The sequence below is a fragment of the Vipera ursinii genome, assembly GCF_947247035.1.
Source record: "Vipera ursinii genome assembly, chromosome: 8".
Taxonomy (NCBI): domain Eukaryota; kingdom Metazoa; phylum Chordata; class Lepidosauria; order Squamata; family Viperidae; genus Vipera; species Vipera ursinii.
In genome coordinates, this window is record NC_139519.1 from 14,484,766 (window position 1) to 14,504,746 (window position 19,981).

The 19,981-nt window shown below is 39.1% G+C and overlaps 1 protein-coding gene across 1 annotated transcript in view; it reads right to left on the minus strand.

Moving 5' to 3' along the window:
* UNC5D (unc-5 netrin receptor D) overlaps positions 1 to 19,981 on the minus strand; it is a gene marked incomplete at both ends in the record, with an annotated part of 191,583 nt that overhangs the window by 86,392 nt on the left and 85,210 nt on the right. The window lies entirely within an intron of this gene.

Here is a 19,981-nt window from a genome sequence, read left to right on the forward strand (position 1 = left end):
AAAGCTAAAAGCAATCACTTTACTGAGGGAAATAGCTGAAGAAATATCATAAGGAAATATCATGAAATCAAAAACACAGAAGCTTCGGAACTGGGAAGTGTGACGCACAAATATTTCTTTGCCTTTCAACCCTACGAGTCTACACTTCTTTCTTTTTCTTTTCAAAGGAAAGAAGCAGCATGCCAGACTGCTTCCATCCCTCCTCTCTTGGGAATGCCTTGTCATGGGAAGTCCCTGCTAGCATTTCCCCCATGGCATCAAGCAATCCTGAGGTTCCAAAGATTTTTCTTAAGGAGTCACAAGCTCTGAACCCAGCAAACCCTGAGCGAAAGATTGTTCCACTCCAGAGATCTGTCATGAATCTGCCAATGTGAAACCACGCCAAAATACTTCATCCTGCAGAGCAGCTAAATTAATTGCAGGAACTATAACTTCCATCATTCAAGGAGAATATTGGAAGTTCATGGTTGAAAGGAGGGGCCCTTGGTTGCTCTCTGAGCTGGGTTGTTTTCTTGCAGACGTTTCATTACCCAAAGGAGGTAACATCATCAATGACAGTCACTGATAGCCCTGATGATGTTCATTTGGGTAATGAAACGTCTGCAAGAAAACAACCAAGCTCAGAGAGCACCATGGGCCCTTCATACCTTCCATTGAAAGAGTGTAGTGTTGTGATTCAGGGTCAGCCTGTGGGTTCGGCAGTTGGGTCAGACAACTCAGAGGAGGAGGGGGGTGTTGAAGAGCTTGCTGGGGGGTTGAAGATCTTGATGATGAGAGCCCTCAGCCAGGCCCCTCCCACCTGGTTACGACACAGACCCAGCTGTGTGAGCCTGACAGCGTGGATGAAGATGACCCACAGCTGGCCCTGTTCAAGGACGCCCGACGCAGGAGGCAGTCAATCAGGAGTAAACAGAGGAAGGCAATGGGGCACCTCAGAAGGAGGCAGAGAGAAGCCACGCCCTGAACTGTATAAAAGAGGAATGCGGTGGAGGGCTGGTTTGCTGAAGGCAACTGCTTGATTAGTTCCTGTTTCATAGCTCCTGTTTCATGGTTGGTGTCTTGTTTTGCTCTGTTTTATGTTAATAAATTTGGCAGGCTTATTTCCAGCCTCTTGCCGTTTGTAAAGGGGTTGTCCCTGCCTTTTCTGCAGGGCCGGTAGCAGGCTGGTACAGAACATGTAGCACCTACACTTTTTGCAATGGGTATTTCAAATCTCTAAGCATTAGCCTGTGACAGTTAAGTCACAATTTATTTCCAGGTCTCAAGCTCACTAGATCACCCCAGGTGAGAGCCCAGAGACATGGAAGCAATCATTGGATGGATCTGCAGGCTACAGGCATTTTATTAGCAGACTGTGCTGGGCAGATGGCTGGCAATTTGTAGGTTTTCTAGTTTATAAACAAATCGGCAGCCGACCACTATCACAGCCAATTAGAATCCATGCCAGGCAGCAGACTTGTTTTTTTTTTTCCCCCAGCACCGTTTATCACGTTGGTTAGCTAGGGACAGAAATCAGGTTTCTGCCGAATATACGATGAGACAAGTGAGAAAAAGTGGGAAAGAAACCCAGAAACACAGGATTTGCAACAACAACGATTTGTAAACAACGAGACTGTTTACCGAGTACAAATGCATTTAGAGTAACAACTTACCTTGGTATGTCATTCAGATAAATAAATAAATTACAAAAATTTTGCTTAAAATAAAGGTGACCCATGACATGAGTGGCCTCTGAAGTTTCTAAGGATCGTTATTTCTTGGCAAAGCAATGATTTGGCAAATTATAACTATTTTTTATTATACAATAGGCTTAATACATCCTTCATTTTTAATAACCCCAATGCCTAAATGGGAGAAGATAATCCATTTATTCCAGTACCATCATTTATTTTACTAATATTAGAGTGCTTGGGAAAATGGGGGGGGGGAAAACAGCTTTTGGCTGCAAAAATATTGCCTATCTTACTTTCCATATACATTATTTTTAAAATTCTTTCACATCCCACTTTCTCCTTTTTATTTCCACTATCTCTGGAAGGAATCTAAAGGTAGTTTAAGATAAGCAGACATTGTGAATTTCTTTACTGACAGCAAAAAGACCTATCAGATCTTTTTTTTTTATTTTACCAGCACAAGTTCTAGAGTGTAAGTTAAAAATTGCTGAGCATAGAAAGTTCAAGCTCATACACCCATGAGAATATTCCTGGATGTTTTAGAGGTTTTAGAGGTTTTTCAGGCAGACTTGTATCTGGAGTGTAGTATCTTAGTTTGGAGGTTATGACAAACTACAATTTGGAATATTTCTGCAGGAAAAAAAATCAGGAAAAATCTTCTGTTCCTAGTACATAAGGAGATGTACTAGGATGTGTGTGTGTCTGAAAGGGGTGGGTGGGATTGGAAGGGAGGGATATTATATTTAGTGTTGCTAAATATAATAAAAGTTGCTTTTCTTTATGAGAGCATCCCACTTTCAGCTTGAATCTAAAATTTAATATAAAGACCTAGAAGCTTGACCATTGTAATTTATAGCTTGTGAATTCCCTAGGGTGCCTTTTAACAAATTTGCAAAATAGCTGTTTCCATGTTAACTTCATTATTCAGAGGAACTACCAAACTATGTGATCTCCTGAGTCACACATGGTCAGTTTCTGAAAAGCAAAGCAAAAATAACCACGGGGACTTTTTTCTAAAAGAACTTGGCTTGTCAAAGTCAATATCTGTTCACCAGAAGCTGGAACGACTTGCAGGGATGATGCTCCAGGAAGAAATGGTAATTTTCTAGGAATGGAATTCAAAGGACACCCTGAGACACTCTTATTTTCACCTACTAAAGTTTATGGGTCAATGTACAAAGCCTTTAAAATTATGCTCATTTATCTTCATAATAATCTGGATAATAAAGATTGTGATGAAAAATGAGCAATTTGTTCAAGTTCATCCAATGATTTCACAAAGCTCATTAATCAAGGCTTTGGATCTTCTGGTAGAAATCAGAATGACATGCCCTTCTAACCTTAGGACTGCCAACTCTTTCCCAGAACATACCACTTTATAAAACCCTAGTGAGACCACACCTGGAATAATACTGCAGCCAATTGTGGTCACCATATCACAAAAAAGATGTTGAGAGTTTGGAAAAAAAATTCAAAGAAGAGCAATTAAGATGATCAAAGGCCTGGAGACTAAAATGTATGAGGGACAGCTGCAGGACTTGGGTTTGGCTAGTCTAAAGAAAAGAAGAAATAGGGGAGATATGATAGCAGTGTTCCAGTATCTGAGGGACTGCCACAAGGCAGAGGGGGCCAGATTGTTCACCAAAGCACCGGAGGGAAGGACGAGAAACAATGGTTGGAAACTGACCAAAGAGAGAAGCAACCTGGAATTAAGGAGAAACTTCCTGGCAGTGAGGACAATCAACTAGTGGAGCAGCTTGCCTCCAGAGATCGTGGACACTCCATCACTGGAGGTTTTTAAGAAGAGACTAGACATTCACCTGTCTGAGATGGTATAGGTTCTCCTGCTTGAGCAGGGGGCTGGACTAGAAGACCTCCAAGGCCCCTTCCAGCTCCTATTCTATTCATCTGAAATACTCTGCTGGCCCACATTGATGATCCAAAATCTGATCTGTAGATCCTTTCTCTTCTCACAATTTGAGATTTTGAAGGAAGTTGGAAAAACAATGTGATGAACCTGGTGACAAAGTGATCTGATTTTCACATTCAGCATTCCAACATTTCTTATCCCAAAATATTAACAGAGGACAACAATAACAAAACTGATCACATCATCACAGATATTAGTCCAACCATTTTTGTGAACATCCACCGAGCCCTGATTTGCTAATTTCTTGGTCCTCCTTGGAGTGTTTCAACAATTTCATTTTTTTTTCCAGAGCTGCATATGAACTGAGCAGACACACTGATGTAGTTTTCCTGGCAACAAAATGGAAATGGTTGGCCAGTTCTTTCTTCCAGGATGATGATAATGTTGGCTTTCTTTAGAATGTATCATACAGGCCTGGGAATGTATTTATTAATTAAACTGGTGGCCACCCATTTCATCTAGAAGTGACTCCGGACAGCTTGCAAACATTAAAAATAATAAAACAAATAAATAATAGTAATCTATCATTAAAAGATGAAGGAAGGAAGGAAGGAAGGAAGGAAGGAAGGAAGGAGAGAAGAGGCAGGGAAGAGAAGGAAGGAAGAAAGGGAAGAAGGGAGGGAGGGAGGAAGTTACATATACTGAAATTATTGCTTTATTTTTTTAATCACAGAAAACTTTTGTGGATTGCTCATAATGTGATGATTATTCAGACACCCCCCCCCCCCGCCTCCCATATTTCTTCCCCAGTTCTTCCCAAGACCAGGCTTTGGTAACTTTTTCATGTTAGGTTCGTGAACTGTATTTCATAATGACAGACAATGATGTACTTTAAATTTATTGTTTTCTCTTTTTTGGAAACCAGCACGGCCAGAATTGAAATGTTCTCATCAAGTCCTGCTAAATTGCAAAATGAGCCATAAAACCATTCAGGGGCAGATATGGATTAATTCCACTTCCACGTAAAGGATTGCAGCTGATAAATTACCCTAAGCACATATTTGCACCAATTATATGAGAGAGAGAGAGAGAGAGAGAGAGAGAGAGAGAGAGAGAGAGAGAGAGAGAGAGAGAGAGAGAGAGAGAGAGAGAAGTTTACAGCATTATGCAAATGAAATCAGTTAAGCATCTCACAATCTCACAACCCAGATAGAGGTAAGGATTAACATTTCCCACTGTTAATAGGAGCAAGATTATTTCCTCATTTATTGATTTTTTTATTATTATTATTTTGCAAGTAACTGGGATGAAGAAGGCCCCTTCTCACAGGTATCCATGGAAAGTAGGACTTAGAGAATCATTTGGGTGGGGGACTCAAAATGTGAATTTTAGCCTGCTAAGAAATAACCAGAATGAACCAGAATCACAAAAGGAATGGTTTTGCTCTTTTAAGTTCTTCCCCACAGCCCTCTGAATTACCAGCATCTAATTTCAGAGCACAAATTACAAATACTCGAGGGGCCTGTAAAACTCCACATAATTAGCACCAGATAGAAGCCCAAAGCAGAAGAAAAGGTAGGGGAGACTGCAGAAGAAAATTACAGTCATGAGCATTTGTAATTATTATTATTTTCTCCCTAGAATTTTCTCATAAGTGCAGAGTCCACATGTTAACTCAACTGAATGTTGACTCATTGGTTGAGACAGGAATTGACCCACTTGGGTTGTTGCCCAAGCCAGATGTCATGGCCTAAGAGAGTGACTGGCCCTGGGTCACCCAGCTACTTTCCATGCCAAAATCAGGATTAAAATTCATAACCTCCTGGCTTTTAGCTTGGTGCCTTCACCCCCTGATCCAACTGGGTCTCTTGCAATGATTGAAATGTTAAAATTAACCTGCAAGTTTTATTAAGGTTTTCATGTAAACATGCTCAGATCTTGCTACTATGTCCACGTTCATATTTTAGATGCAAATATTGTCTGAAACAAATTTTGGCTATGTCCCCCTTTTAAGGTACACAGTTAAAAATATAAGAAAACACACTGTCAAAGAAGTATCTTGGATCGTATAATTGATCCCAAAGAAATGACATTTAGAAATGTTTTCATTTTCTGATCTGAAACCCAATTCCACCCAGAATGGACACCTATCATTGAGTCAAATGATATGTTTAACTCTAAACTCAGGTGAATAAAACATAATTGCTGTTTTCAGTAACATGTTATGCCTCCAAAAAAACATATGCCTAAGTGATGACTTTGTTTTGTCAATATGCTGAATCCCATTGAAGCTTGGACTGGCACAATATTCAAACAAGTCATTAAAAGAAGGTCAAAATATTATAATCCTTCCATCTATCCAGCACTACATCTCCATTCAATTAAAACAAGACTAAAAACAAATAAAAACCCAAGTTCTTTATGCAAAGACAAGGTCAAATGCAACAAAAGTGCATTAATGTTTTTGAGATCTGTATTTACACAAGCTGCTTTTCCTGTGATGCATCCAATATGAAATCAGCCTTTATTAAAGAGGTACCATTCCTCCCTTGGGGCTGTTTAAAAGGAAATGTGTCTCCAGTTCAACCCACACTGATTCGGGTGGTAAGCTACACCAAGGCACAGTCCAGCACTGACTGTCTTTCCAGATCAAAGAAAAATTGGCTGCGCAGAAATTAAGTTCAACAATTTTATTATTCATGCACTAACAGCAGTTCGAAAGCATGTAAAAATGCAAGTAGAAAAATAGGGACCACTACGATGGGAAGGTAACAGAGTTCCGTGTGCCTTTGGCATCTAGTCATGCCAGCCACATGACCACGGAGATGTCCTCGGACAAACGCTGGCTCTTCAGCTTTGAAACGGAGATGAGCACCGGCCCCTAGAGTCGGAAACGACTAGCACGCATGTGCGGGGGAACCTTTACCTTTTTTAACATTAAATAATCAAGGTACTGAGTACATGCTTAGATAATAAGGATATCAAATATGCTTCATAAGCTAATCATGGGCTAGCATGAAATGGGGAGAGTTTGTGATTAAACTTGAAGCAATAGTAGCCCTTTCGATTTAGGAATCCACTCCCAAATTTCAGACAGAGATTTTTTTTCTGCAAAAGATGTTCCCAAGGAGCAATGATTCCCTTTTTTGAATGAGATGTGAGATGAAACAGAAATATTAAAGATGAATGCACTAATGTTGCTTAGAAAACACTTCATGCAACATACAAAATGAGAGACTAGTAACAGTAAGGTAGAGCTTCTTGGAACTCAGGAAACATTAATCACCTCTCCTATACAACAACATGCCATGATGTGATTGATCAATATTAAATTGATTATAATTTGATTTAAGGGATGGTTTACCACTTACTGAGTATTTCTCTTCCTCCCTCCTCCTGTTTCATGTCAGGCCGTTATTCATTACAACAATTGCATTCAATGTGTGATGGAAATGCAACCTGCTGAATTCTCAGCAAGCATGGAACCAGAGCTGGCGCATGGTGTGATTCAGATCCAAGTGAATTGAAAGGAGTATCTATTTTGAATTAATTTGCTCCACTTCAAGAAGTAAAGTTCAGTGAAATCTCGCTATGAAAAATTAAAAGGGACTATTAATGAGGGGATGCAGTAGCTCAGTGGGTTAGGATGCTGAGCTTGTCGATCAGAAGGTCGGCAGTTTGGCGGGTCGAATCCCGAGTGCCGTGTAACAGAGTGAGCGCCTGTTACTCGTCCCAGCTTCTGCCAACCTAGCAGTTCGAAAGCACGTAAAAATGGAAGTAGAAAAATAGGGACCAGTACGGTGGGAAGGTAACAGCGTTCCGTGCGCCTTTGGCGTCTAGTCATGCCGGCCACATGACCACAGAGATGTCCTCGGACAAGCGCTGGCTCTTCGGCTTTGAAACGGAGATGAGCACCGGCCCCTAGAGTCGGAAACAACTAGCACGCATGTGCGTGGGAACCTTTACCTTTTACATTAATATGGGCTGTCATTGAGAGGATAGGGGTCAACCAATTCTCCAAAGCACCCGAGGGCAGGACAGGGATGGAAGCTTATCAAAGAGAGATCCAACTTAGAGTTAAGGAGAAATTTCCTGACAGTGAGAACAATTAATCAGTGGAACAGTTTGTCTTCAGAAGTTGTAGGTCCTCCATCCCTGGAGATTTTTAAGAAGAGACTGGACAGACATTTGTCCAGAATGGTATAGGGTCTCCTACTTCAGCAGGAAGTTGGACCAGAAGACCTCCAAGGTTCTTTCCAATTCTGTTATTCTGTAATTCTGGCTCTAGTATCTCATCATTACAAGATTTTAACATAACACAATCTTGAAAGAAGAAATGCATTCCAAATAATTTTAATGCAAGGATTTTGTTCTGAAAATTATTACCAGGGTTATCTCCAAAAGTAAATCTTAAAAAAAAAAATAAAGCCACCTTAGGTATTCAATCCACAAACTCAAGACCGTTCCTTATCAATAGAGACAACAAATGCCCTTGTTCTTCTAAGCTCCTTCAATTATGTTATAGGTCATAATGCAATAACACTAAGTTCCCCAGGTATTGAATTAAACTATCTTGACATTTGGAGAAATCTGACCTTCTTTTTTAGTCAATATCCAGGACACACATTTAGATATGAGAACTAGGTTTCCAATTCCCCTTGAAAGAACGAATGAGCTGGCTTTCATATATAAATGGGAAAATTGTTTTCTTAGTTAAAAGAAAAACAAAGGTCAACATCACATCAGCTATAAGGATGCAAAACACCTAACTTAATACTTTGATGTTGAGGAGAATATTCTAACTTTAAAAAAAGACACAGCATGCTCACATATGGACTATAAGGTAAAGGTAAAGGTTCCACCGCGCATGCGTGCTAGTCGTTTCTGACTCTAGGGGCTGGTGCTCATCTCCATTTCAAAGCTGAAGAGCCAGCGCTTGTCCAAGGACGTCTTTGTGATCATGTGGCTGGCATGACTAGACGCCAAAGGTGCACGGAACGCTGTTACCTTCCCACCGTACTGGTCCCTATTTTTCTACTTGCATTTTTATGTGCTTTCGAACTGCTAGGTTGGCAGAAGCTGGGACGAGTAACAGGCGCTCACTCTGTTACACAGCACTCAGGATTCAACCGGCCAAACCGCCAACCTTCTGATTGACCTTTACATACGGACTACTTACCTACAATAAAATTTTATTATGTTGTTTCAAGTATAACTGATTAATGGATCTGAATCCCATCCCTTCCTGTTTCTGTAATATAAAAATATTTCATATAGATGTGACATTATGATCCATTGAAACATCTGTTGTCAATGATATCTTAGTAAGGAAAGAACAGAGATGGAATATTCCGGCTTGTTGCCTCTAAAGACAGATTTCCTTCACTTTAAGTTCCCAGAATTTGTTGGACTTTAATGTACAAAATTCCCAGGCAGCCTAGGAAGTGATCAGGGAGGGTGGAAATCATAATCTTAGGACTACAGACCTAGAATTTGGGGGGTTGAATTATTAACAAATGCCATTTTCTCCAACCTGATGTCCTATGATGTCCCAGTGTATTTTATTTTTTTGCTTTGCCAGCTGGGGATTAAATTTCAAGCATATGTGGGAAGCAGCTGGTTGGAGATAGCTGATCTAAACCAAGGATAAAAGAACTTGCTAATTATTCTATCATGTGTGATCTATAGATTGGGGAGGATTTCCAGAATGTTTATGAGCCACTTTGTTTTTTTTAGATGTAACTCTAAGTTATACCAATGAAATCTAAACAGTGGATAATGGGTGAGAAGATGAACGATATGTTATAGGCTTTACACTGAGCCTTACCCAGAAATTAAGCAGAAATTAATATTGGTAGAATTCTATCATAACGTACAAATGACCCTGTAGAACTGTATAGAATCAAGCACAAAGTTAGATAATTTACTTTGGTTATTTTAGAATGTGTTTTATTGCTTGGGCTATTTGGTTTAATTTATTTTAATTTTTGTATATTATGTGCTGTATATTGTGTTTTAATTGCCCTGTACACTGCCCTGAGTCCTTCGGGAGAGGGGCGGTATATAAATCTAATAAAATAAATAAATAAATAAACTATAGGGCCATGATGGTGCAGTGTTAGAATACTAACTCTACCCACTCCCAGAAGTTCAATCCTGACTGGCTCAAGGTTGACTCAGCCTTCTATCCTTCCAAGGTGGGTAAAATGAGGACCCAGATTGTTGGGGGCAGTTTGCTGACTCTAATACACTGTGAAGTGGCATATAAGTCTAACTGCTATTGATATTGCTATAGACTGTCAAGAAATGCTTGCTGATCTATTGCAAAACACACAGACACACACAGACATAATAGTTATATAAATGTATTAGAGTTATGTACATATTTGAATAATTGCATCATATGTGTATGTGTGTGCTTGTATATGTGTGTGTGTATCGATACGTATATATCATCAAATACAGATAGCTAGATAGCTAGATAGACAGATAAATAATTAGATAGAAGTTTTTCTATGTCTGTTTATCTATCTATCTATCTATCTATCTATCTATCTATCTATCTATCTATCTATCTATCTATCTATCTTTCTATCTATCTATCATCTATCTAAAATAGTAACTATTTATCAGAAATATTTTAATTTAGTTAATTATTAAATTTAGGTACCACCATCTCATTTCATTATTCTACGTGTTTTTTTCCCCTTTGTTAAACGTGTTCACTTTTTTTAAAGCACTATGTGCCTTTTTTTTTTTTGACAATGTAATTTTGCCGCAACTATCTTGGTGAGGGGGTTTTTTGGTCATTTTTAAAGCAATAAGTAAATAAATAAAATGTCAAGCAAATGGTTAAATAATATCAGCAATATGAGAAGAGGACAAATCGAAAATCACATGTCGTACTATGATGTGAAACATCACAAAACCTGTCCCAATCTTTAAGAAATTTTTCCTTGATGTTGCCTGGTTCCTGGGATTAGAATCAGGAAAGGTTCCTTTTAAGTTTGACTCTCATAAACCCACCAGGGAATTTTTAGAATGAAAGAAAACAATATCAAATTGCACAAATAATATGAAATTCACACCACGTTCATATCTTATATTATACCTTGTCTATTCCCAGATAAACATTTTTTCTATTCTGTCTGGAGACAGACATCTTGATTCTTGTTTTCTTCATGTTGATAATTGGGTGGTCTACAGAGTACAATGGAGACCTGACATGCAGATTCCTCAAACCTATTTCACACCCAGTCACTTTTGGCGTGAGGCATTTGACACACAACACAAAGCTGTCGTGGCCTTCAAACCATTGGGAATTGTGCAATGCTGATCTAAACATACTCTCCCTCTTAAACTCGGTGGACAAAACAAGCAATGGGGCTTTATTTTTTCTCTCCTTATCCAGAAAATCCCACTTATGAATTTATTGAACTGGAGCGGAATATATGAGCAGTCTCTATAGAAATATGCTGCTTTGTGATGATCAATGCTTGATCAGTGATGATTGTTTTGTACACAAATCACCACTCAAACCCCAAAGAACATATGAGTCGACACACTCTCTTTTTAAGCCATGTGAAGTTATTAACTACCACTGTGCTACAATCACAGCTCCTGACTCATTCAGTCCTTGGCTTATCTTCTTTATTTGGAAATATCTAACAACGTCCCCTCCCTTATCTCTCTGTCTTCTTCTCTTTGCTTTCCCTAAGAAATAAATGCCTGAAATTGAAAGTCGGAAAAAAGATGATTACTATAATGAACAATGTGCCCTGGACTTTGCACATTGTCAGGATTGTACTCATAACATTTGTTATAAATAGGAAACAAGGTTTTCTAGGAGTTGGGCAGCAGGAGAAAACAATGACTTTAATGAGCTTAGTTTTGAAAATTTCCTGCATGTGAAGAAACTCATACATACTAGCAATCATTGTAAGATATAATGAAAAAATATCAAAGGCAGGCAGGCAGGAAGATTATTAAGGAAAAACATGACACTAGGATTGTAAAATGTTCAGGCAGTGATCTTTCTATCAGGACTTGTAGTATTTTGTTTTTCTCAGACTCTATCTAAAATAAAAGCATGTCATCACACGGTATATTATAGTTCATATTTGTACCTATGACCTAAGGTATATTGACATGACTGTCTTGTAAGACTTGAAGGACTACAAAAAATGGTTTTTACACATTATTATAGAAATCTCTTTTCCCCTATTATTGTTCCACATGTACCTGGCCCTGCCAAAGTTACCTCTACATCTAGACAGTGACTGAAGAAATGTCTTCTGAGGTCAGGCAGTGGAACCAAGCCACGGGTGTGGATGAAATAAAAGTCCCCCCATCCTCCCTGAGCATTTAAATGGTGACATTCCCACTCTCCATCTTCCTTACAGAAATAACACAAATTTCTGAGATACGAAAGGATCTTACAATTGGAGGGGTCAATGGATCCCACTGCTTCTTCTCTTTTCCCATCTTTAGACCTTTAGACCTTTTCTCATGTTTTTGCCAGATGTGGAATAGGTCACTACAGATATCTCTGTAGGTCGCTATCACAAGCCATTCCCTCACCTTACTTTCTCTCCGTGTTGTGTGAACCATTGTGTTCCATTCATTACTGAATTGTGGTCTAGGGTACTATGTGAGAGTGACAAAACCATCAAACAAAAACAGTACAAAATGCATGTGCATACGTGTGTATGTGTGTGGAGAGAGAGAGAGAGAGAGAGAGAGAGAGAGAGAGAGAGAGAGAGAGAGAGAGAGAGAGAGAGAGAGAGAGATGGCCAAAGCGGTCCCAGTAATGGTAGGTAAACTTGGGGCTGTGACTCTTGAGCTGGGAAAGTGGTTCCAACAGATCCCAGGAACAATAGCAGAGCTCTCTGCCCAGGAAAGTGCAGTGCTAGGAAAACCTGTACTAATAAAGGAGACTATTTGTACATCAGGGTTGGAATGTGGTGGTACTATTTGAGCTTTGTTGTTTTCTTGCAGATGTTTTATTAGTTTTTTTTATTGCAGATGTTTTATACACACACACACACACACACACACACACACACACACACACACACACACACATATATATATATATATATATATATATATATATATATATATATATATATATATATATATATATATATATTCTCTGTATTACCTCAGCTCAAGCAAGCTGTTGTTTATTGGATATATCACACTGGTTGATACTTCATTTCATCATCACTGACAGAAAGTGAAGACAAGGAAGGACAGTAAATGAAAACACAAGCTTGGCAGCTGCTGCTTTTGATTGACTCTGATTATCCAGAACAGCTCTGCTGTCTTAGTTCTGTGGACTAAGCTATTTTCCATCTATCTTGAAGGAACATGACATGCTTTTAAAATGTCAAATGCATCCATTGGCTCTCAAAAGTTAAAGAAGCCTGATGTAATAAGGTATATAAGAAAGCCCACTTTGAAGCCAGCAGAGTGAAATGATGTTTATCCAAACAGCTTCTTGTTAGGTGGAGATTTGATGAATGATAGATGTTGGCCTCTCAACTGCTTGTCCATGATGGTTGTTTCAGCTTATTTTTTATGCAAGGCCAAGATTGAAAACCTAACTGTCTGAACACGGATCCACTGTGTAATGCTACACACAAAGGAAGTAGAATCAGTATCTCAATAAGTTGGAGAAGGTCTTCATTTTTAGTGAGGACCAATCTTCTATTGCAGGGGTCTTCAAACCTGGCAACTTTAAGACTTGTAAGAATAATAGAATTCAAAATTACTGAATTATGGGGTTAATTTGGATGGATAGTTAGAAGAGACTGGACAGCCATTTGCCTGAAATGGTATAAGGTTTCCTGCCTGAGCAGGGGGTTGGACTAGATGACCTCCAAGGTCCCTTCCAACTTTTATTATTATTATTTTATTATTATTATTATTATTATTATTATTATTATTATTATTATTATTATTATTATTATTATTATTATTATTATTCCATTATGCTGGGTAGACATAGGCGGAATTGTCATAAAAAGATCACCTTTCCCTCAATTTAATGCTCATTTTATACCTCAGAAAAGCAGAGCTTTTTAATATTTCAAAGGAAAACAAGTCCATCACCTTTCTTCCTTTCTTTATTTTTAATTAAGTTTAAATAAGTAACAGAATATCTAGTTATGTATCTAAACAAAGAACCCAGAAATAATAAAATCTTTTGGCAATACATGGAGAGGGAGGGACAAGTAATATTGTTGCACCACAGCAACCGAAGTATTCTACCACCAGGAGTGATGGAATTACAGCAGCCAGCATGATTCAAATCCATCTGCAGTCAATCAACAGTATCGGTCGACTTTTCTATACATCCGATGAGAGTAAACAGATCTGTGCATATTGATCTCAAGGAAACAGGGGTTCTTTTTGGTACTTATCCAACTGTAGTCTAGAGGTGGAAAAATATAAGTTTAAAAATCTTACTGGATAAGAAAATGCCTAGTTTTCCACATTGCACTAAATGATATAAGCTAGGCTTTGGCTTTGGCTCTGTGGGAATCCAGCCAATGGGTTTGTACATGATAGTTTATGCCTTATTTACGTTTTCTGAACCCAGCCACTTTGATTTACTCCACAAACCAGTGTGAAAACAAAGCTTGGCTCAAAAAAGACGAGCGTATATCCAGCTTCTAAGTCACAGACTATAGCTATTACATGTCCCAGACTTTATGTAATGTTAAATAAATTAAAAGAGACTTAATGATCTTGGGTTCTAAATGGTAAAATGGGAAAAAAGGGGGGGGGCTATGCTTCAGAGATGCAGTTGATAAAATTCCATGTGCAATGTATTAGCATTTCTGCAAATGCTGCAATTTACAAACATACTTCCGGATAGCTTCTTTTCCACACAAGAAGTAAAAAAAAAAAACAACAACCAGAAAACATATCAACAAAGCATGCACAAATCTTGATCAAACCTGAAAATGCAAGTATTTTAAAAACAGTTTGAATCTTTGCTTGAGATCCTAAACAAGGATACATACCACACACACACACACACACACACACACGTTATACACAACAATATTTAGTGCAATCTAGTAGGCTAATTATATTGTAATAAAGCAGTATGGTTCTTGCAGAACTGGCTTGTGAATCATGATAATCACTAAGCTTCTTTCTTGTTATAGGAAACACAGTACAATGACTATTAAAGGTAAAGGTTCCCCCGCACATGTGTGCTAGTCGTTTCCGACTCTAGGGGCCAGTGCTCATCTCCGTTTCAAAGCCAAAGAGCCAGCGCTTGTCCAAGGACGACTCCGTGGTCATGTGGCCGGCATGACTAGATGCCAGAGGCTCATGGAACGCTGTTACCTTCCCACCGTAAAAAGGTAAAGGTAAAGGTTCCCCCGCACATGCGTGTTAGTCGTTTCCGACTCTAGGGGCCGGTGCTCATCTCCGTTTCATAGCCGAAGAGCCAGCGTTTGTCCGAGGACGTCTCCGTGGTCATGTGGCCGGCATGACTAGACGCCAAAGGCGCACGGAACGCTGTTACCTTCCCACCGTAGTGGTCCCTATTTTTCTACTTGCATTTTTACATGCTTTCGAACTGCTAGGTGGGCAGAAGCTGGGACGAGTAACAGGCGCTCACTCTGTTACGCGGCACTCGGGATTTGACCCGCCAAACTGCCGACCTTCTGATCGACAAGCTCAGCGTCCTAACCCACTGAGCCACCCCGTCCCTTACAATGACTATTAAGATGGTTCTTATCCCCTTTTTGTATACAGTACTCTTGGACCTTAAAAAGCCACAGAGTTACAGCTCAAAGACAGAAATATAGGCTAACAAATGTTGCATTTAGCCAGTGCTCCAGGATGCATACTAAATTCACCTCCGCATGAAATTTCCAGGAAAATTGAAGATATAGCCCATTTTTCCTCTGCTTCCACAATTTAAACAGGTAAAGATTTATATTGGAAGAAATAAGCCTGATTCTTTAGTAATAAAACTGTTGCAGTTAGGGCTCTTGTTTTATAGCACTTTCCCCAGATTGTTAAAAAAAAAAAGTCGCAAGTAGGCATATTGCCTCTACAAAATCTAAACACAACACCATCCCCCTCCTTTTATTTTAGAAGTTAACAGACGGCATGTAGTAAAAAGAAATGCAACTGGACGGTGGTGTGACAAATGAGTTGACCACAGAAACCATCTGAACCAGCCTGGAAGGGGGGGGGAGCAAAAACCTTTAGTATCTCCAGATAAAGGTATTTGCCAATCTGTTCCTCCTTTGGTTTGCCATGCCAGATGTAGATTCGTATAACATGCAAGATGGCATTTTTGGATGGATCACTTACAGTCAGAAAAATTATACTCAGAAAAACAAAGCCCAGGATTTAAACTAATGGCATTCTTGACAATTACCTGAGTGTAAAGAAAAAGTTTTCTGGTAACACACAAATATTGTTTTATGGGATTTTTTTTCCCTCATAGAGTTGCTTTATTGAGCAACAATTGGGTCTTTTCCCCCAATTGATTGATTTCAAAGAAAGAGGACGAGGAGAAGGTGGTGGAGGAGGAGGAGGAGGAGGAAGAATATTTTGGAAAAATAAGTGGAACATCAATTCTCTTGTTAGCCAAGAAATAGGTATAAATATCTTTTGTAAACCAGGGCTTCTTAAACTAGGGGTAATTAGGCAGATCATGGAGTAATGAAGCAATTTGTAATCATTGTTTATGAGCTGAGGATCCAGTTTGGGACTATGACTATCAAGTTATTTGGAAAAACATCAGTCTCTCTCTCTCTCTCCCACCCTCCCTTCCCCTTCCCTCCCTCCCTCTCTCTCTCCCTCTCCCTCCCTCCCTCCATCTCTGTGTGTATGTGTAAGTGGCAGAGTGGAGGTCTTATCAAACTTTCATCATTAAGTGTCTATGGAAATTCTCAGTCATCCAAGTCATAGCTGTCCCAAAGGTTTAGGTTTTGTGTGTTTTTTTTTTCAAAAGACTACTGGACTTTCTTTGTTGTTTCCTTGAAGAAGTTTCGCTTCTTATCCAAGAAGCTTCTTCAATACTTCAGCTTCTTCAGAACTGAAAAAACAAAGAAAGTCCTTTTGAAAAAGAAGTTTCGCTATTAAGAGGGATCCCAGTTCCCAAGAACCGTTGAAAAACTGCTCCTTCCCACGGAGAAGTTTAATTTCTTTGCTTGCAGGTTTGGTAGAGGGCTTTGAAACAGCATTGGTCCCCAGTTCCAAATTCAAGAATTTACATGTTAATTGGCTATATGAACCCACTGAAAAGCTGGGATTCATATGGCATTTCTAATAGCACATCCTCATTTACCCCTTCCTCTGTGGCGCTAAGTGACAGCTACGCAGCGGTTAGTATATTCTTGGAGAACTTGAGTTGATTGTGGTCTCTGAGGTTATTACCTACTTAGGATTTACCTCCTGGCTGACCTAATTGCATATCATATTTAAATTGGCTAAATTCAACATATTAATATTTGATCTATTTTTTTCCTTCTAATTGCATAGAAGGAAATATATTCCAAACTTATTATTATATAAGAAAAGGTAATTCTATTACCCTTTAATTTATTGGATGATAACATACAAAGAGCAAAAAGTAGACAAAAAATCCAAAAGGTACATGCTCATGCTTTCTTCTAAAAAGACTAAACAACATATTCTTTATTAGTCTACTTTTCTCTGGTGATCAGAATTAAAATGATTTGGGGGGGCTGACAGCATGCCAAGTACTGTATAATGCAGGCAAACTAAATACTTTTAAAAAAAGAATCCAAAAAACCCCCATGGATTTGACACATTTTGCCTAGATGGATAATCCTGGCAAAGAAGCAGTCTTCTTCCAATGACTCTACATTGGTTAGGAGTGAGTATTACAAATAATTATTGCACAATTTTATTTTCACAAGCACATTGATAGAGCAATGATTTCCCGATAATAACTTTTCATCCAAATAAGCAAGGACTTTCATGAAAAGGAAGGGGAAATTGGAAACCAATTGCTGCTTAACAAATCAAGAACGAGATACACAGCTTAAAAGGAAAATCTCTCTTAGTTTAGCTTTGACTTTTGCTAACTCTGCCCATCCTTCTCTCTTCACTGGGAGTACACTGGTTTTAGCCACTGATCTCTTTCAGATGGTTTTGTTCTGGGGTTTCTGACTTCTCCTTTCCCACTGGCCAAACTCCTTCACTGGAGGACTTCTGCTTTAAGAAGTTCTGAGGATTTGAGATCGTCATTCCCTGAGGGTACCAATGAGGCCAGAAAAAGGCAGAATAGGATAACGATGATAGCCTTTTACAACTAGAATCCGATTCATATCCCTAGTCAGATACAAAGCTTGCTGGATAGGCTTATTCGCTATTTCTCAGCCTTGTGTGGGCTGTAGAGAAGCGGGGGGGGGGAGAGACAGATGTCAAAATACTGTCAATATCCTGAAGCTCTGACAGTTGCCTTCTACCATGTCAGTGTCTTCCTTGATAATCCCTGCTTCACTGCTCTGTTTACAAGAATGTTAAAACAAAACTCACGACCTGGCTTCACTTTGATTGATTTATAGCCTAACAAATGGAGATACGAGTTCTGACATATGAAGAAGATGGTCTGTAACTGAGAAGCCACCGGTCTTTGCTGAGAACTGTGAATTGTTCAATGTGGAAGAAATGTAGGACACTATGAATACCTTATAGTTTACTTATTCTCTTATTCTCTTTTTCTCTCTCTTTCTATCAAAATGTTATGCTGCTTTGGCATTTCTGGTGGTGACCTTTATGATTCCTCTGTGTATAGACTTACACAGCCTGAATGAGAAAATAGTTGTTTTGTTGTTGAAGTTCTCACCCCCTGAGAGAAATGCAGGTATAACACTCACCTTCTTGAACTGAAGTGAGCATTTGTGGCTTTATGCAGAGGGAATATCAGAGTGTGTGTTGTAGACAAGAAGACTGGCAAGGTAGAAAAATGTCAAGATCAACCCATGGATGAAAATAATATTGTTACTTCTATTAATAATGGTAATAATCAGTTACCAATAGCAATAGAGTATAGAAGATGACCAGGTGAATGGGGTCAAATGCAACATTAGTTTGGCCTCTCTATGCCTCATTACAGACCTACATCCAGCCCCCCTTTGAAGTCAATTGACTCTTATCTGGTGTCAGCTTGTCTTGACCATTATTAGATAAGATTCTGCCATATAGATAGCATGAAATAAACTCATAGTGCTTTTGAACTCTATCCTGATTCCTGATTTCTTGTGCCTGACAAGGAACTTTGGACCAAATAGTCATAGGAGCATTGGGTGCAATCAAGCATCAACATTTGCTTGCTTATCCCAAGTCCTTGGGAAGGACTCTATAGACGGATAAAAATGCCAAATCCAGTCTGAATACCTGGCTTACTACATGACAAACCATAATCAGCTAATAGTTTAGAAATGATATGGCTGAGCAGTATTGCAACTTCAGAAATCTGAGAGTAAAGAAAGTGCCAATTTCATATAATAGTTAAAGAAGGGTTGGGGTACCTTTTTTTAATGGATCAAAAATCCATCCCAAACCATTTCTTCTCCCTTTTAGACCCTCTGCTACATCACACTTCTCTTGTTCCTCTTCCACCACACACCTGAGATGAAATATCTTGTCTTGAACCAATATTTCAAGCTATTCTGGCTTCAGACAGGAGATGTTTTAGATTTACTAGATCCAAAGTCACTTCCAATAAGCAGCAATGGCAAATTCCTTCCTGCATGTTTTAACAGGAGGGTTTACTGAATGAACGTAGGTACACCCCACACGAGTAATAAATCATCTTCCCACCTCCCATCTTTGGTTATTTGTGTGCCAGGTGGAATCTGGATGCCATGGTAATTTCAAATCCAATTAGAATTGTTTTGTAAATTTTCTCAAAGCCCAATCTTATGCAAGTGAACTTGGAAGTAGCCTTCAATGAAGTCACTTGGTGTCACTGCTACCAGCCTGCTACACCCCATCACCGCTTCGCTGATGCCAGACCACCATGAACTCTGGGGGATGGCAGGAGCTAGCAGGTGGGGGAGGAAAGACAAGAAATCTCGAGACATTGGCTGATTGATCCCAAGGTCAGAAAGATGGGAACTGTTACCAAAACAATTTGTTTGAATCCAATTGGACACCAAGGAGATAATGGGGGGGAGGAGGGGGGAGAGAGAAAGTCTTGGGAAAGGGGAAAGTAAGTAGGCAGTTTTTGCACCCAAACCTCACATCTGCCTTTTTTTGTCTTGTAAACACTTGGCTTTAGTAAAAGTATATCTTTCACTACAAATGGAGTGGAAGGCTCTCTTTTTTCTAAATGACCAAGTCAGGAGAAGTCCGACACTTGGACTTGTTTCCAGATTGGTAGTTGATTAATTGTTCTCACCAGAGTAGTTGGAGAGTTAATGCCTTT